The sequence below is a fragment of the Colias philodice genome, chromosome 16 (assembly GCF_061535455.1).
Source record: "Colias philodice isolate Cphi_HAF_F1 chromosome 16, ilColPhil1 Martin Lab GWU primary, whole genome shotgun sequence".
NCBI lineage: Eukaryota > Metazoa > Arthropoda > Insecta > Lepidoptera > Pieridae > Colias > Colias philodice.
The window spans coordinates 9,338,579-9,350,746 of NC_143101.1; the positions used below are offsets into that span (position 1 = coordinate 9,338,579).

At 30.6% G+C, this 12,168-nt stretch overlaps 1 protein-coding gene across 2 annotated transcripts in view; it reads left to right on the forward strand.

Moving 5' to 3' along the window:
- The first annotated feature begins 1,604 nt into the window (after positions 1-1,604).
- ITP (ion transport peptide) overlaps positions 1,605-12,168 on the forward strand; it is a 29,947-nt gene continuing 19,383 nt past the window's right edge. For both annotated transcript variants that reach the window (XM_089705088.1, XM_089705090.1), the window contains exon 1: positions 1,605-1,723. The gene's annotated coding sequence lies outside the window, so the exon portion shown is untranslated. The remainder of the gene's footprint in view (positions 1,724-12,168) is intronic.

A 12,168-nucleotide genomic window follows, 5' to 3' on the forward strand; every position in this document is an offset into this window, starting at 1 on the left:
TTTTACAGCCATGGAAATAAACATTTGACACTTTACGTCGATGAACAATCAAATCATGCATTTTGCATTGCACATCAAATCATGCATTGCACACACAAGGTATGTGGTATCACAGGTATATATTGTATTTCTCTGACAAATCTCATATTATGTCATATTTCTATAATTGATTTTAAATTTTTTTAATTGAAACTTCTTTAGGCGCGTTGAGAGTAAAATTCCAAGGTCGCGTCATGGCAATACCGTCACGTCAGAATAAGACGACGATTTTATCTTTAAATCTCGTCAAAGAAGTTCCACTACTGATACGTGTGCTCGGCACACACGCTCTTTTTTTAGACATTATGGTCCTGAGGACCGTATAACAAAATTTCTTGCTATAAGCAACAAAAAAAGTCGCGAATTCGCGCCGCGGAAACGGAAGTTCCAGTGACGCATGACATCCATCAGATTTGACTTAACACTAAGCGCATAACATAGTTAATTATTTAATAATACCACAAAGATAAGGTCAATATCCTCTATACATTTGTGCTTATTGGCGCGACAAGATACAAACTTAGACGCTTTGTAATTTTTTCAATGAATTCTTAGTAAATTAATAATAGCTTTGAGAGAGAGGTTTATTAATAATTTGCCAATTATTAAGTTGTACTTGTATGCTATGACACCAATACCGGATCTCACATAAAATAACTTTTTTCAATTAGGCATCGGATAATTTATTATGAGAATATCTTTATATTTTTAAATATTATTTGAAGACAGTGTTTAAGTAGTTTACACATTGATAAACTTATATTTTATACTGAATTCATGAATACACAGCTTAATTTAAAAATAATAAGCGCTATTACGTAAAACCTGACAACTCTAGGCTCTATGATAAGGTAATAAGGTGTAATAAATCTCAACCTTTTAGATATAATTACATTTTCCAAGAGTTTTTCTTCGTCGTGTTTGATAACTTCATCAATTTATACTTATTATTGAAAAATAAATTGATATACTCAAAGTAATTTTCAAAAGTCAAAGTTTCAAGATATTTTTCTTGCGATAAAATAAAAAGAAAGAGGTAATTTATCCGTGAAAACACGTATTATTAAGTTTTTACCAATATTATCTTTGTATGAAAAGTTACCTCTATATTTTCATTATTATATATTTATTCTATTTCAAACTCTTACTACAACTACGCCTTCATAATAAAAAAAAAATTTTTTTCTTGAAAAAGAACCTACTAAAAAAAATCTAAAAAATATATTTTATCTACGAAAATGATTTTATAATGTGAAATTGAAATCTACACTCGATAGGTCTTCATTATAGTTTTTTTTTCTTTCGCCAACGTTCACGTTATATAATTCTAAAATTATAGAGCAATATATTTTCTGGAAAATTAATTTATTAAACGTTTTCTAGTGCTCGGTTTTACGCAAATATCTTACTAATCTAAATGATAAATATTAAATACATAACGAATAAATCGCGTTTTATATCCGTTAAAAAGTCGTTTAATTTCTAAAAGTTTTATGAAGTTTACACATTGCACTACGTAGAGCGTAGGCTTGGCACATTCAGCCAATGGAGTGCCTTACCGCCCCATAATATATTCATGTACAAGCCACCAGCCGAGTCAAACTACGTACGAACGTCGCTGTGTACGCACGCTCGCGAGTGAATTTGTGCCTCAGTTTATTTTGTGTACATCACGGATTCAACAGTGAGTACGAACAGTGTTATATTTTACGCTTATTTGCATCGAGTTTCGTTCGAGTCTGTTCTCTATCGATTTAACGATAAGCTCGATCATGTTACACGTTACTTGTCACGATACTCATAGTAAATGGGGGATAGTTTTATTTCAATTGTAAATACGTTTAACTGACGCAACATTCGTTTCCTTTGCTGCTGTCCTCGGTCAGCAAAAAATGCATAAACTGTCACGCACACTGCAACACGCATTCCGCGTTTTTTTTTTAACTCTGCACAATCAATCTTACTGACAGATGCAACAAATGCTATCTGTGATGTATTTTATCTTTTTTATCTGTTACGTAAATAATGGCGCCAGTTTTGACACAAATGATTACGGGATTATTTTAAAATTTAAGAGTCGGATAGCTTTTAACATACTATTTGGGCATAGAGGGATAATACATTTTCTTGAGTAAAGTATGACACTAAAGATACGAAAATTAAAACATAGTGAACTTGAATTGCTTTTAAATTATTAAAATATCTAAATATCAATGGATACGTGACAGATAGCAGGTGAAAATGCAGCTATGATCAAATATCTATGATCATAAAGATAGCTCTACAAAGATATAGAATAAAGCTAGTTTTTATATTATACTAGTCATGTTAAATGTCTATAACATTGAAACATTGTAATAACAGTTTTAAAAGTTATTAAGGATAAATTAAATTTACGCAAAATAACATACCATAGATTTAAAAATATCACGTAAAGTTCTTATAATTTATGTCGTACACATAGAATAAGAAACCGCATAGCAAAGTAGACAAAAATGCAACAATGAGAATAAAATACGAGATTGCATCAGCAAATATATACCGATGGATATAATATTTTAAGGTCAATGTATTGAGTGAAGGTTTATTACAGTTATTTTAAGAATTTATTCGGAGAGAAAACGAATTTAACAGCTGTTTCAGTGAAATCGATTAAATATGATTTTATTGTTTAAAAAAGAACAAAGTTAGGATGTCAAGTCCTTCGGTTTTAAGTTTCTAACACAAATCCTTGATTATATGAATCCTTCGGCATTTTTTCCATTATTTATTTACCAAAACCATGTAACATACTCCACGAAGATAAACAAGGATAAAATCATAAAATAATTGAAAATGCAGGAAAATGACATATCTCATACAAAATAGCTAAATAAAGTTTTCTTCATTGAACTCGCCGCATAAAATTGACATGGAAGATCATCATTTTTTTATTATGTCTGTTAACTATTACCGACAAATATTTCAAAGTATACTTGAACATAAGTTATCATTTTCAGTTTTTCGAATGACTTCATCAAACCCACACTTGACCTGAAGTTGAGTCCTACATCACTTACCAAGTTATTTAGTAATAAAACTAACAATAATTGTTACTTTTCCGTTACATTTCTGTAATTCCAAAAAAGATTTCGATTTCATATTTGTAATTTTTCTTTGAAATCCGTTTTGATATTTTTCCTATTAACACAAATTATATAATTTCATGTTGTTAGCTATTTCGAATAGTTTTAATAATAGATGTTAATAATAGATGTTTAAATGTGATTGACACCTGTGTACAAAAAAGGCTTCAAAAGTTCAAAACACAATTAACGTAATAGGTAATATTTGGCTCCTGCAAATGTTAATAGACTATAGTCTATACTAATATTATAAAGCTGAAGAGTTTCTTTGTTTCAACGCGCTAATCTCAGGAACCGATTCACCGAAAATTATTTCGGTGTTAGATACCCCATTCTGAGGAAGGCTTTAGGCTTATAATCACGCTAAGACCAACAGGAGCGGAGCACAGCTAAAATATATATCTCTTACGGCTCATTTATTCATTCATTCATGGCTCTACACAAAATTTGAGTACTAAGAGATTATATCTAAATGTTATCTTATTCAAGAATGACTTGGTTTTTTAACCAAAGACGAAGATTGATCGATATATTGAAATTACGTAAAAGTGTGTTTTTCCACTATATTAGAAATATAGGTACATATTTAGCTACAGTAACAGACACGATCTTTTGTGTCATATAAAAGGTAGTTTTATAAAGTATCAAAGTAATTGAAACATCGTCGAGGGCAGCAACTAGTAATTAAAATATAAATCAACCAATTCCCAATTTGCAGTCATAAAGTTGTTCGTAATTTATTATATAAATATATAAGAACGATTTTAATCCTTATGGCTTACATAATAAGGACTAGATTTGTAGCTTAGTATGCAAGTTAGTAACGGTTTGGTTAAGATTTGCGCTTTAACTGTTATTCGCTAAGTGAACAAGTGATAAGTATAGCTACTGTTGATTGTTGAAGTATGTGACGAGCTAGGGTTGCCAACATTTTTTATAATAAAAAATAATAATATTCGTAATTGGCAACCTGTTAAAATAGTATATCTTTTTCTTCTCTAAGTATATAAAAAATATTTCTATACTCTTTAATCAACGGTTTTTGAGTTCGAAAAATAATACAATACGCGATGGTTAGTGCGGTTGGCAACCCAAAGCTTGTCCTTCTTGGAAACGGCTGCAAAAATGAACGTTTATTTAAAAAAAATAGAAAGATGCCGTATTTGACTTTCAAAAAATACAAAATTAAACCTTTTTTGTTACTTTTTAATTTGGTGTCATGACGTAAGCAGTTAAATTCAAAATATTGAAATGAGATTAATTAAAGCAGTTGGAAATTTTTAATTTTATGAATGAACTATAATTGCTACAGTACTTTCAGGCTAAAACACATAATCGTTAACCATAAGGAGTCAAATAAACATAACAAAAAGATAATTTCTCAAATATGTACAACGTATTTTTAAGGAGGAAAATGTATGATTCTTGTACGTTAAAATCATTCTTATGTACACTTTTAAATAATGTCATTAGCACTCCTCATACGATAATAATAATTTATTTATTTTCCAAAAATCTTCCTCAAACCTCGATCCTTAGAAAAGACATCAACGCGGTGCGTTTTATACTTTTACCAATTTTTATCAAATCACGTTAAAATCGTAATTTCTGTCACATAGATAAGATGAATATTATTAAGGCCACAGGCATACATAGAATTAAATTACGTTTATTTCGAAGGTTTATTTATAGCATCCATAATTAAATTAACATAAAACGTCACAAAAACATGACCCAAGTAGGTAATGTATATTTTACTCATTGAAAGCACTAATGATTTCAACAAACATTCGTATGAAAAACTAACTATAGATACACATAACCTCGTTAATATTAATAGAATACCCAAAAAATATATTAAATAAATGTAAAAAGGTTCTTTCATCAAGACGCAGCCGTTCCACCATTAATTATTATAATTTAGAATTAGTATGATATTAAAGTAAAAACAACGATCTCCAACACCTGTGCGTAATACGACACCGCATCAGTTTATCAAACATACATTATAATAATTAATGGTGTATTAAATTTTTATCACCGTGTTTTTTATTTTGTACCGTTCGATGTAAATTTTATATTTAAACAAGATCTAGTTTTGACAGGTTTCAAATGTATAAAGACGCCGACTAACTTATATTTGTATACGTAGTATATTATTATTAGTCTGTGCTTATATTATATGGAGACTAATTCAATATTTACGACTGTATTTTTCTAATATTTATTAACTCTATGCGTTGTATACCTATTTTTTAAGTTTGGATATGACACATAATTTGAATCACTCACTAATTTCAAATCAAATGCCAATATTTGTAAAATTGTCTATTTTGTTAAGTTGATCATTTTTTGTTTGATAAAATCTTAAATCAATTTCATTTCATAATATTTAATAATATTGACATTTCATTATATATGATTGCCTCTATTCTCAGTACTCACTACAGGTATTGATAAAAAATCAGTGAATCTTATAAACATTAATTTACAAAAAGCCAGTTAACGGTTCAAGAATGACTACTTATTCATCTCAAAAGAATAACAATTATCTATTAGAAATAACACACTTCTGATCAAAAAGCTATGTACGTTTAAAATATACGTTTTGTATAATCGTGTAAAAAACTACAATCCCTTTCTATCATTCATACATTTTTCACATAAAAGACAAATCAAATCTTTCAATTAATACGTAAAGTTTTATATGAAAATGTTCACGTCACGTATTTTTTTTTCTTTCAACCATATCTGTCTGTACGTGCTTTTTAAATGCATTTAACACTTCTCAAAATACCTGACCATTCGGAGCCGAGTAAAAACATCAATGACTCATTCAGTTTAAACATTGAACTTCGCAGTTAAACGTGGTTTTACACGAAATTCGACCTTCACACACGCACACAAGAATTTTTTTCAACTTTTGTGAAACCCAGCCCATTTATGAAGAAAGAGATCAAGTTAACCAAATATATGACGTGCTACGATCACAATAGATACTAATTTCCTGTGCGTTTGGTTAAATATTTCGCGATTCGGTTTAAACTTTCTAACGAATTTAACTTTCTGTATAAGTAAATTGTATCCATTGTACTACATGTGTTGATAGATATTAATTGAATCAAGTAAACGGAAAGCATTCGAAGCATTCAATTATATTTAGAAAATGGAACTTGCAATAACACTTATCTTCTCAACAATTAACTGCTCAATAATAAATTGTACTAAGTACACACTAAATTTTCGTGTTACATTTTATATTAGTAAATAATGTGTTAAATTTCACACGAAAATCGTCGATAAACTCTATAGATATAAGATATATTATGAAATGCTAATCAAACGATAACGTAATAATCACAAGACGAATCCGCACTTCTAGAAAAAAACAATTCCATCATTGTGAAAATAAGATTTATGAGCCATTGATCTTAATGTAAATTTTCATCTAATCTCCGAGATATGATCCAATCAGGAATTATATAATCTTTCCTCCAAGTATCTTTTATCTTATCTTATCTATCGATATCTATCTATATGACATTTCCGCAAACACGTCATTTCTGCATTTCTATGTGAAAACAAAATATGTATTTTGAAAGCAGCTTTTTGAAATTTGCTAAAGTCACGGTGGGTAGATAATGCATTTGAGGCCATCGAGATATATACATACTATCTCGATGTTTGAGGCACGATTTTTCGATCTTTGGTTTATTTTTATTATTTGATAATTATTCTTTGACTAGTATTACACAACTATGTATTTCAAAATTATGAACCATTGCTCGTATATTTACATTTAAGTGTCATTTTCATATTATTGTGTAATAGTACTTTATTCGTCGGATGTTTTGAAAAACCGCCCCTAAAATAATATCGAAATGAAAATATAACTCTACAATCTACATTGTCAGTTGCAAATGCAAATTTATGTAAAATATTATTTAACAAGTGTACTTTCAAACTATTCAGTAGTGCACTGTGCAGTCCTTTATAAATATCAATACCGTTTCTCAGTTTGTCCGTTTGTAAATGGAGACCGTCGATACACGGAAGTATCAGCCCAGAGTTATTCACACTCACACATACAAAGCAACATATGTGCAAATAAAACAAAACTTTATATAACTTTACACTAAAATGTACGGCATAGAGAGGTTCATATAACAAGAATAACGTAGTTAAAAAAAAATAAATTCTATATTGAAAAATCTATTTATTAACTATAGACAGAGTTTAATACGACATTTCTAAGAGCAGCGAGCGCGGTCACGGGCTGACTTTGTGGTTATATATCTCATTTCAAAACGTATGTACAATCTTTTCAAACGATTTACCGTTTCCCTTCAACTAAGATTTCTTATATCAGTAGGTAAAGTCCTTGTTTAAATTCACAATACCAAGATATACGACAGCATTATGTAAAGACGTTTTCATTTTTTCCAGAAAGTGTTACATGTATAAAATGAAAATGTTCTCGACCACTTCCATACAATTTTATAACTAATCTAAAAACGAATAGAATAGCGAACATCAGAGACTGTGCGGCGGCTCAAAGCATAATTGCAGTACTTGCTACATCGCACTCGCTCGACCGGTCCTTTCCACTGCAGATTATTAAAATTAACTACTCTATACTTATATTGCGTATACCGTGGCAAGCCTTACTGATCATCGATTTACAAAATTGAGGTTGTTTTCGAAATTATTGGACGGATTAAACGGAATTAATCAGAGCCTTGTTAAAATTGGATTTAGAGCTGGATAATTGCATAGAATATGTTGATACGAAAATTAAGATATTGATAGCTTGCTTCGATGCGAATTGGGTCACCCTTGTGGTAGAATGCTCATAAAATATCGTCTTTGAGTGGTCGAGTCTAATTGTAGGGTCAAAATAACAATTTGGCTGCTGTACTTCATCTTGCAACCCGATCTTAGTTAAGTCAAGGAGTGACAGACAATAATTAAGGAAGATGCATTCTAGCTAGCCCCTGTTTAATTGTATTGTGGTCTCCACTCTCCACCCTTTTTCATAAAAGTACTTTTAATGTTTGGAAATATTGAATTCCATTGAATCTGAATTTATAATTGAAAAGAGAATGTGCTAATAATCTTTTATAGCGAAGAGGCTTTGAATAACATTTACAGATGTTTGTTATTATCTTATTAAAAACTTATACAATCATCATTAAAATCAATTGCAATCTCAACAGAATGAAATAGATAGAGAGCGATTAGACGAAATTTGCAAGAATTATCCACACTGAGATAAATTGATAAAACAGCACTTTACAAACTAATTGACGCACACAAGAAGCCATGAAACAAAATGTGTGATGTGTATAATCGTAAAGTGGATTAAGAATAGGTATATTTAACTTGTGTATCTGCCAAGTTTTGTCACGAAGTCTCCTGGTCACTAAATTATCCAGTCTTGATTGAGGATGTGTGAAAGTTGCCATTTTAATGCATTTAGTTATATTTTTCAAGCATCCTTTGATCTCGGTACTAATGCACTAAGGTTGAATGACGATGATGGTCTTTTACAAATGGGGCAATAAATAGAAATATATTTTAAAGACAATATAAATCTAACTGAAAGTCTCATTTTTTGTCACGTTTAATTTTTATGATGTTTGTCTGATCCAAATAAATTTGAGAATCGAACACATGTATTTTTCTGGCTATAAACAAAAACTACGAGCACAGTTTTCAAATAATCTTGATTAATCTGTAGTTCCATTTGTGTTATCTCCACAGATTATATTAAAAAGTTATTTGTGTAAGTAAAAGTTGGAAGGAAGTCGTGCGTGAGCAAAGTCAATTGGAATAGTGAAAGGCGATCGTAATTTAATTAAATGTGCGTCATCGACTCCCTTGATTTCAAGCAAATTCGTTTTGAAAAAACCCATAGACAACGTATTGCATAATCTGTACTTTAAAGCTTTAAACAGGTTACATAATTTGTGGGACATTCGATGCTTGAAAACAGTTGTTTATGGTTGTTAACAGGTGCAACACATTAGGCGATAGGGAAGTCATTAGAGATAGTGTAGACACTAATTATGTACAATTGTACAATTATTCCGGACACCCATTAACACGTAAAAACGCGCTATTACACTGAATAGCTATTTTAAGATATGCTGATAATTCATAAGTCTGAGACTAACGGCTTTGTGCTTTTTAAAAAAGTGGCATATGTTATACTTGTTGGAGATAATATTTTATTAATTAATAGCTTAACTAAGTTAAATAACTCTTTAAAAGTTTCTTCTGCCATAATATACATCTTTTCTGCACGCAAACCCGAGCTTTAGGCACAAAACAAATTGTTCAATGTGTTAAAAGCACAAACGGCTTTTAATTGTTGAAAAGTTATTTAGAAATCGTGTTTAAAACACAAAAGTGTACAATTCTGTAGAATTGTGCAGCGGTCAAGCCAAAGTACCTACCAACACAATATCGCATTCAGACATTGTTTTAAGAACACGGCGATGGCGTCAGGTTGTCTGTCCGTGTACACACACATACATACACGTATAATGGGCAAAGATGTGTGTACAAAGGTAATGGCTTTACGTTTAGGCTTTTGTTGTGGGATAAAATGAGCATAAATACATGTTAGTAATATTTGTACAATTCGCGCCTTGTTAGCTGAAAAGGTTTCTGTCAGGAAAGCTCGAAAAGATCTAGGGCTAATTAAACACAAACTTCAGATAAACAATTTTTAGTTAAAACTTTTATATAAAGTTAAGTATTATAACCTATAACAGTTACACACATACGTTAGACCAAGAAAAATAAAAATTTCAAATTATCCCATAACGAGGGTGATTGGCGCAATTACGAAAAAACGAGCCTCCGGGTATGGGCATAATGGTCTATTAGGTACTATTAATGTAAAAAGTGGTTCAGTATGAAAGGGCCCTTATAGCGTTCGTTGCCAAGAAGTCTGCCGAGCCGCACGCACACGCGGGCACTGTGAAACCTCACGCACACACGCGTCGGGGAAATCAGCCTGCGCGTACGCAATGGATGGTAATGATGTCCCCAAAGTTTTGAATTCTATCCACGTACGGTGTAAATGAACGCTTGTGAGCATGAATTATGTCAATTTATTTACTTCTCGACGACACACTGTCTGCATTACATTTGCGTGGTCGACTTCTGAGAACCGCTGGCGTTCCTTATGCATTTTGTTTATATGAAATACATATAAACTACGATATACACTAAAGTATATGGACAAGGTTTTTCATTGTTTGAAAGAAGTTTAAACTTGAACTTAACCTTTTATATCGATTTTTGTTACAACTGAAAGGTCAGTCACGAGAACAAAACTAAAATGAAATGAGTATTTTACATGTTATAAGTTTTCATTGCCACTTGAAGAGCTTTATTGAGACTACGCTCATTTAAAAGTCATCATTTTTAGTCGAAATGTTGTAGTTAACAATTTATTACAAAAATAAAAAAATACAATTGTGATTAAATTATATTTCAACACAAATATAAGTATAAGTTTAGAAATCTTAATTACAAATTAATTTAAAATAAATAAATCATCCGAAACACAGGGTAATGTTATTTAAGATAAATTATTCTGCCTCTGGATATCATCAAATATCAATAAACAATGTAATATGAATGTGAATATTGTTGTATGATGCATACAATTTACAATGTTGCTGAAACTACTGTAGAAAAGGACAGAAGATAGGAATAAGCCTAGGTGAGAGAGAGACGTGAACTGGATAAGTTTCATCAATTGACTCAATTTAGCTTCTTTGGTGCATTTTGTATTACGATTACGAAGAGACACAAAATATTATAGCTACAAAGAAGAAATCTACTATCTATGAAAGAGAGTTATTATGAGGTACTAACTCTTATTTAATAAAACCAAAAACTAAAGCAAACCATAATTCATAAATATCAAATAATTGCCATAAATATAAAATATAAATTGTCAGTATAATTACATAATTATTTCAGTAATTACCAAGCAAATATAAATGAAATCACAGTAATAATTAGTCATCCCACGGCTATCCGTCATGTGAAACGATCTGCCCTTGTGATCTAGCTCTAATATTAAATATCTATGACCTGAAAACGTCATCTTCGATTACAATCAGCAATTATAGTACTATCTAGATTGAAATAAACCAGTTTTACGTGCACACTAAATGCAATAATGCATTTTACTGCATTAGTAATGTTCTAGTTACTAAAAATAGAATGGAGTATACGAACTATTAAATTTAATTTTATCTTAGGTCCATTATTTAATAAAGTTACGTAATAATATTATGTGATACGAAGGTTTAAAAGAATTAAATTAATAGAAGCGTTTAAAACTGGAGCTCATTTTGACAGATGACATTTCACGCATCGGTCGGCCATATTGCTTACTATCTAATAGGTACTTATAAATACTAGATACTATTGTGATAAAACTTGACTTAATTTATATAATTTAAAAACCGTCAATATGAAAGAAATCATTTTAATTTCCTCGTATCGGCTCTCTTCTCATTATTTATACACCAAACTCCATTATAAATATATTAAAATGTTCGTAGACATAAATGGAGCAATAAATAAATTGTAACATATTTTTAGCGTGGGCAACGATCTCCTTACCTCCCTTGGGAAGATACCGCGATATCTTGCGAATCCGCCCTAATTTGATCCCTTATATTTCCAGTCTTACTTTTATGAGACGCTTTTGAGAAGACTTTGCATTTTTGATAATTTCACATCCTTTTAAGAAGAATAATTCGATTTTGCAATTATTTTAAATTAAATTAGAAACAAAGTCGGTTTCTTTGTCTACATAGCTACTCTATCTGGCTCTATCTTTTATTTCGTAGATGTAAAATGTCCTTTTTTACCGTTTGAATGCTTTTTGTTCCACCTTTATATCGACTCTCTCAAATAGCACACAAGAATATAACAAAATGACGTCATCAGATCAAAAATAGCTCAATCATCT